Source organism: Toxorhynchites rutilus, chromosome 1 (assembly GCF_029784135.1).
Source record: "Toxorhynchites rutilus septentrionalis strain SRP chromosome 1, ASM2978413v1, whole genome shotgun sequence".
NCBI classification, from domain to species: Eukaryota; Metazoa; Arthropoda; class Insecta; order Diptera; family Culicidae; genus Toxorhynchites; species Toxorhynchites rutilus.
This window is the reverse complement of record NC_073744.1, coordinates 50,731,196-50,739,728: the sequence shown is the minus strand read 5'-3', so window position 1 is coordinate 50,739,728 and position 8,533 is coordinate 50,731,196. Positions and strand designations below refer to the sequence as shown.

Here is an 8,533-nt window from a genome sequence, read left to right as displayed (position 1 = left end):
GGGGGTTTTCATCACTTGCAAAAGAACGTGCAATTGCATTGCATTAAGCATTAAGAACATATTTTATAAGAAAATGTTAATTTTCATTCATAATTTTTATTTTTAAATATGTGTTAACTGCACCCGAAAATCAATTATCACTACCAATTCCCAAAAGCGGAGCACGAACCTCCACGCGAATTGACAGTTGTTTTCATGTCTGTTAGTATTAGTACAATTCAGGCAATTTTTCGCCCCATATATTAGTATGTGTGTGCCATTTGACGTTTGTTTGTTGATTTTGAAATCAAACAGAATTTGCAAGTGGTATGGACACTGAATTTTTTATTTCGCTTCTTTATTCAGCTGCAGTGAAAAATTTCAGTGGTGAAAGTTTCTGCTCAAAGCGAAGCAATAATCACAGGCACACGAGGTCGTCATGGAGTGTTTTGCCATGGATTGTGTTCAACGGTGTGTAGTGTCTTCTGACAAATTAATCGAGCTATTAAATTAACTTCTGTTTATGTTTAGCTCACAGCAACTACGAGTTCTTAAATTATCTTCTGTTTTTGTATTGTTCACAGATTCGCTACTGAACAAGTTCGATGATGTCAAACAAATCTCCAACTGGTTCTTCAAAGGGCATATTTTGAGCGACTTTATCGAGATTTTATGAGGAGGTCAGTCTTTGTTTATTTGAGCACATCAAAAATAGCTCTCCTAATATTCTTATTGGGTATTTCAGACAGTTTGACCTGATTTGGGTCGCGATCGACGACGAGGTGGTCGAGACTCGGCTTGAGGAACTCTAGCCCAAAATGTCCGATCTGTGATCGGTGATCGAGATGCCCGACACCGAAGCATCGGTTCTGTCATAACAAAATCACCCAAATCTCAAATTAAAATATCTGAGTCAGGCATTCTTTGCCCAAGATCCACGTATAAATAGCTGTGCGTTGATTTGCTATGCGCTCGAGAAGCTACCGCTGCCCCAGGAGTAGGTGCTCGACGAATTGCGGCATATGCTGAGCTCGTTTCTGGACGAGGATCTTCGGATGCAGCAATGGGATAGCATTTGAATGAATCATTATGTTATTTTTAGGAAGGAATTATGATGTTATTTTAATCGTACAGATTTCTACTGTAATGGTGAAATAAAAAACACTCTAGAATGAATGGAAGGGCATATATTATCTCGTAGACAAATTCCAAGACAATCACAGGAAATGAACACATTACACATATAAATAAATAGTGCCGCTAGCTTCTTACGGAATGTTATTATTTTTTCGGTCTTAAAATTGTACACTTGTTTCTGAGACTGTTGAACCAATATGTGGCGTGTGAAAAAATCATGCTATTTGTGTATGTTTAGAAACAAAATAACTGAGCGTATGAATGACTACACCGCAACTGGACTAAATTTAGTTATTCTAAAGTGGGGCGGAAGTATTTACGATAGGTGCTGCAAGAACACCGTTATGATCCAGGATGCCCTAATGCCGTGAGGGCTGCTCTTACTTTGACCATGCTCCTGATGTGCCACACAATATGAAAACGCTCGTGGTTGCCGCAGCAGCTGTGGTTTTAAAATTTTCGGTCTGCAAACAGCTGCATGTAGCCGGAATATTTGCAGCAATGTGTACCTGTCAATCCACTATATAAATAAATGCATGCATGTCTATGTGAGAGATGTACAGTTTTGTGTAGTGTATTTGTATGTGAGAGATGTACGGTTTTGTGTAGCGCGAGGTCTCTTTCACATTGTTATCCGGTTTTCCGTCCAAACCCAGCGGCGTTTTTTGAAACCGGTCCGGCAGAAACCGGATAATGTGTAATCGGCCTAACACATTGAGTGCCACGGTTTTATAGCGATTGGATGGACATTTTTAAACGTATTAGGGCCATCGTTTCTTATCGTAGTGGGAGGTATTTCCGTTCGAAAGGGAATGCTTATGAGCTTATATGCTTATATTATTTACCTTTATTATCATATGTTATACTGTCAATCACCGGTGACTGACGCGGCCAGAACGAAAACTCAGTGTCAGTCACCGGTGACTAACTTGTTAAATTATATTTGAAGATGTATTTTCAATGCACGAACAATGATTATTGCGCTGTTGACAGCTGGATGTGTAGACGCTATCTGAAAATCGGTACCCTGCTGGAGGTCTCGTTTCTGAGGCAACGCGGTGTCGCAGAACGAATTCCAATAAATATTTTGAAACCTTGGGACAATACCCAAAGTGTTACATATGGTTTTTGAATATTCGAAAAACTGCCGAATGGCGGCCATTTTTGTTAAAAATGAGTTATTTTTCATGAAAAATCACTGTTCAGAAGCTCATAAAAATTCGAAAAAATGAGATTAAAAAACGGCTATGTAACGCTTAGGTAATTAATTTTTATGTGCTGATAAAAAAATTCAGCCAAATCGGCCGAGAAGATCCTGAGATATCGATACCACCAGCTGAAAATACATGGTTTTGAGAAAAACGTGTTTAAAAATTCGTACAGCAATAATATATCCCTTGAGGTGATCTCATAATGTTGGCTGTAACTTTGCAACGATTCCGGGGTACCCCCTTAAGGATTACAATCTTCAGACATCTGACAACAGAGTGAATTGTATTGGTGGAATCAGTAGAACTAACTCATGCAGCTTAAAATGTTAATACATTTACGTGAGACATGGTCACGTTTGTCATGTGTAAATTGGAAATAATAACGATAGTTATAGATACTAATTAAATAAAGTCGGATTAGCACTATAAATCTACTCTTGTTTTGCTATAAATTTCTTTAATTCTAGTGATTGCACTCGACATATGCATTGTTCTCTGTTCACTATCATACGTGTCTTGTGTGAATGAATAATGAAATCACACAGAATAGATTCTTTTAAATTTCTGAAAAAAATCGCCACTTACCCTAAATCTTTAAGAGTCTTGAATGCGGTGTAATAATGTGATTGCCAAAAATCATTCATTCATTCAATGTTAATATTAGGCTGTCAAAAAAGTCCTGCGGGATTTTTTTTGAATTTTCATTTGTTCATAAAATTAGTTACAATCATCTGTTTTAAGTCAAATATGCGCCGTTTTGTTCGATGACTTGTTCCCAACGAGATGCCAACTTCATAATACCCCTGTTATAGAAGCTCGCTTCCTTATTGGCAAAAAATTCGGATAGCCAATTTTCACAGGCCTCTTTTGTGGCTAACTTCTGACTACCTAGCTCGTTCGCTATGGACAAAAACAGGTGGTAGTCACTTGGTGCAAGGTCCGGACTATACGGCGGATGCAAAAGAACCTCCCATCCGACCTCCCGGAGCTTCTGGCGCGTAACCAAAGAAGTGTGTGGCCTGGCGTTGTCCTGATGGAAGACAATGCGGCCTCTGTTTATCAAAGATGGCCTCTTCTTCATGAGTGCTACCTTCAAGCGGTCCAGTTGTTGGCAGTACAGGTCCGAATTGAGCGTTTGGCCATAGGGAAGCAGCTCATAATAGATTATTCATTGACAATCCCACCAAACACACAGCAGAACCTTCCTGGCCGTTAATGAGGGCTTGGCCACCGTCTGAGCCGCTTCAGCGGGCTTCGACCACGACCGTTTGCGCTTCACGTTGTCGTAAGTGACCCACTTTTCATCGTCAGTCACCATCCGCTTCAGAAACGGGTCGATTTTGTTGCGATTCAGCAGCGATTCACATGCGTCGATACGGTCAAAGATGTTTTTTGTGTCAACGTGTGTGGCACCCATACATCGAGCTTCTTTGTGAATCCAAGCTTCTTCAAATGCTTAATAACGGTTTGATGACTTATCCCCAGCTCTTAGCCGATGCTACGGCTGCTACTATGCCGGTCTTTCTCGGCTAATTCAGCGATTTTGTCGCAATTTTCGACGACAGGCCATCCGGAGCGTGGCGCATCTTCGACGACCTCTACACCAGAACGAAAACGTTGAAACCATCGTTGTGCGGTGGAAATGGAAACTGTATCGGGTCCATAAACTGCACAAATTTTATTGGCAGCTTGAGATGCATTTTTGCCTTTGTCATAGTAGTACTGTAAAATATGTCGGATTTTCTCTTTATTTTGCTCCATATTTGCGACACTATAACTCACGAACGACTTAACCAAACAAAACACTGTCAAGGACTATATTATAGCGCGCAAAAATACCTTTCCAACAAGCTATAGTATGACTCGATAAAATGAATACAACTAGAACTACGCGCTTACAACGACACCTCGCGGAAATACCGCAGGACTTTTTTGACAGCCTAATATATTCTACTTTTATACTTGGGTGGTTTTGAGTCATGATTTTTTAGATTTCATCGATGGTTCAAAAAGCCTTTTTTTGCCTCTTTTTCCAAAAATTAAAATATTTTTTTTCTCCTTTTTAACAAAAATGACTTTTTCAAAAATTCATAACTCTTTAACTACTGAACCGATTTAGCTAATCGACATATCATAACGAAGCGAATGAGTGAGAACTTTTTGTAAAAATATCACACCTAAACTAGATCCTAGTCGCATAGATCTAGTCCAATCACATATAAATATTGAGCTGAGCTGGGCTGGGGTAGACTGTACACTTCGTAATTGCTCTCCGTGATTGACCTGAACCAGCGAAATTGCACGAAGAACACACCGAATGACGCTTGGGAGTAGCATACCATTCTCATTGTACAAGCTTCGGTAACTGGAACTTTGAATAGTCAATAACGAAGCCGACCATGTCCTCACAGTCACCAGGGGAAGAAAAGGAATTTTAGTATGATATTCGCCGCCCGAAGGCCAGAAGGGGCGCCTCTATAGCGTGGTTCCCTAGCGTTTATCAAGGAAGGGATTGTTGTTAGTAGGGGAGGTAAGAATCAGGATTCACTGTGGTGAGTGATGTGATTGGGAGTTTATTCATTTTTTTGTTTCCATAATAACCATGGATAGCAGCTATTACAACCATCCTCCTTAGGAGCTTTGGACCCTCTGCCAGTGTTGCCATAATAAAATATGTGTTTTTGGTCTCAAAAAAAATGAGTGGGTTATATCTATGATATAACCGCAAGGTTCACGTGGAACTACCTTAGCTTAGCAATCATTCGTTTGTATTGATTAAATTCTTGATTGAATGAAACAGTTTCCAAATTCAATTGAGTTCAATATATTTGCTCTGTGAGTGAAAAAAATGAACAAATGCCGTGTAAAGTCAATTCATTTATTGTGATTGATTGTTCTTCGTTACAAGTAAATTTAATGACGGACCTTTTACGTTTGGTATGATGACTAGAACAAAATATATGTACGGAAGAATTATCAAACGTTTGATGAACCAGCCTAAGGCTGAAAATCTTTCCAATAAAGACAAAACAAAATTATCAAACGATTATTTTATTTTACATTTCCCTCTGAAGTTTACATCCCAAAAGTGTACATACTTCTCGAATCTCGAATTTGCTTGAAACTGGGAAGTTCATTCGCTTCTAGTGTCTGCACGATTTTCCCAGGTTCCTAAGTTTAGAAGATCATGTTAGGACAGACATATTCCACTCTGCACAAAGGCAAGCGAGGACAAAAGTACTCGCAGTTTGCATTTATTTGCAGAGCCGATTTCCCCAGAAACCTCGGTTTTGAAGTCTGTGTTAGGGAAACACATTTCAATCGGAACAAAAATAACCCCGATTTGTATGAATTCGCAATGCCGATTTTCCCACGCTTCATGGATTTGAAGTCTGTGTTAGGGAAACACATTCCAGTCGGAACAAAAATACCCCCGACTTGCATGAATTTGAAATACCGATTTCTCCAGGCACCTTGGTTTAGAAATCTCTATTAGGGAACACATTTCGGTGGGAACAAAAGCTCCCCCTACTTTCGTGTGTTTTTTTTCTTCTTTTTGGCTTTAAGAGGGTTTAAACTTTTCAGTTCACTCGCCTCTAGGCTCTTTCGTATGTTTGCAATGCCGATTTCGCTGCTTGGTTTTAAAGTCTGTGTTAGGGAACATTTTTCGATGAGAACAAAAGTCCCCCTACTTTCATGTATTTGCAATGCCGATTTCCCCAAGGCTGCTTGGTTTTGATGGCTGTGTTATGGAAACCGTAAATCGGGCCAATCAAAACGATGCAGTTAGGGGGTTTAGATAACGCCTAATATTTTACAGTTATTCAATTGTTTATCTAATGAAAAACAACATTTTGTTAGTTGCGATAGATGCGTAGAAATATTCCCTATCAAGTGATGCAAACATCTCTCCTATCCAGTACGAAATGTTCGAGCTATAAGCATTCGAAATCTTTCATTTTTTCCTGCGTGTTCTGTGTTTAGGTTTTCATTTTACCCTCCATATATTCCGGTTAGACGTAGTCCCACGTCAAAAACTTTTTTATTTGAGTTTTTTCTCAGAAAATATGTATCGAAATCTGTATTTATCTTTTGCGGCCGTTTGTCTGATCTCAGCCGCCAAAGCAAACCAAAACGGTGCTTCTATGAATAATAGATAACGGTACTCAGTATAAACAAAAGTAGCCCTCCGAGCTTGAGAAAAGGAGCACGGAATATAAACCTCCTCCCTTCCCTATGTAACAATAAGTAACGCAAGGAAACCTCCCCCCTCTTAATTACGAAACGCTAACATAACCTGTGCAAAAATTGAAAGCCGTATGAAAAATTTCTTATATTGTAGCTTTTATAAAGTAATGAAAATATCAACGCAAAAAATCAGACGGAAGTGACTTCGAACAGAGACGGAAATTAAGTCTCACATGGTGCTTTTAAACCATCTGTCGTTTAGCCGAGAGTAATATGAGCTGGAAAAAAATGATGTTAATTTATACAAAAGTAACTACTCCTCGGTTCAATGCAGTACAGGCAGACATGTTTTTGTGCGGGGGATAGGAACCACATAAAAACAATTCGCATAAAAAATCGCCATCGCCACCTACCCATTAAACTTCACCAGTAGGTTTAAAGATAGTGTTCGATACAAAGTTTGAAAAAAAAAATTTTTATGCGGTGGGTAGGGATCGCATAAAGAAGTTACCTTAAGAAAATAACCAAAACCCTAATGATTCCATTTCCTTTTTTCACTTTAATAAGCGGCCTACTCACTTGCGCAGATCATAAAATCAACTCTTTGCTCCTTTCAATAAGCTCCTACTGACACCTTAAAACAAACAATACAAAACATGACAATGGGAATTAGCTGACACAGTATCTATGTAGAGCGATGAAATACATACTAAAAATAGAAAAACGAAATAAATGGCCGATGGCTCCATTTTTTTTTCAAATATCGCACAGAAAAAATCGCACGAAATTTTTGATGCATTTTTTTGTGTGACCGCCCAGATTCTACTGTAGTTCTTGTCATTTCATTTCACTACTTGCAAAAGGTACTGTAATGTTGTTACGAGAAGAGCAAACCACTCGGCTGAAAATCCTACTAATTCCGCTCCATCGATTTAGAGAATTTTCGAACTCAATATGTCCTCATTTGACTGGATCGCTAAGATGTTCCTGTGTGGAACGCATACTCAAAATGTTTCGTTTCCAATTCCGAGTCCCTTTTTCTATCCCATTTGTTTATTTTAGGCTCATTAACATTTCAGCAGTAACAGAGCCGAATTTTAATCGTGTATATGCCACATGTTTATCATATCTATAAATAGCATATTACACAGTTGCCATTTTTCGGCGTAAGGCTGAGGACATAGTAAACGCTGTGCGGTGCGATGCGATGCGATGCGGAACGATTAATTGGTGCTCACCGCGTGCTATGACATACTGATCGCTTTAGATCGCGCGTTTTTTTATGTTTCATTCCACTCCATTCTACATGTAAACAGTCCAGCACAAAGATGCCAGATATGATAACATGTCTTCATTTTGTAAACAGTTGAATTGTGAGATCATTGTTACCTGTGAACATGGTAAATGGAAAGCCTTTAACGTAACGTTTTCATTATATGCATTATGTAAATTAGATTAAAGTTATATAATTCATCGAACAAACGAAAATAATAATTTAGCAACTCAGTCTTTAATTTCGTTCGATGAGTTCGATTGTAAAGATATTTATGAAAATCGTCTGGCAACCATCACTTGCGTTCACTTGCGGCAAAACACTCCTCGCGCAGTTTCGCCGCATTGAAATCGCGTTCGCATCGTGTTTACTATGTCAGGTCCGGGCGGTTTGCATTTGACTATTCCGCAAACGATTCCGCGCCCGCGCCCGCATCACATCGCATCGCATTCACTATGTCCTCAGCCTAAGAGTATTCCTTCTATACCATTGCATATAGTACATTTACACAGTAGCCATCCACTATTCTCTTATTCAGGTTAGGTGTTCAGAACGACCTGCTTGCTTGGCTTTCTTCTTATTTCACTGATCGAAGTATGTCTGTCAAAATTGCGGACTATGTTGCTCCTTCCTTCCCCGTGACAACTGGCGTACCTCAAGGCAGCCATCTAGGGCCATTCCTGTTTCTGCTGTATATGAATGACGCCAACTACATTCTGAAATGCCGCAAGTTGTCGTACGCCGA

The 8,533-nt window shown here is 39.4% G+C and overlaps 1 long non-coding RNA gene across 1 annotated transcript; it reads left to right on the top strand.

Annotated features, from left to right (window-relative positions):
- Positions 1–309: 309 nt before the first annotated feature.
- On the top strand, positions 310–1,205 carry LOC129763515 (uncharacterized). The gene is made up of 3 exons (XR_008740953.1): positions 310–450; positions 564–659; positions 725–1,205. It is a non-coding gene; the product is annotated as an uncharacterized LOC129763515 (long non-coding RNA).
- Positions 1,206–8,533: the final 7,328 nt, after the last annotated feature.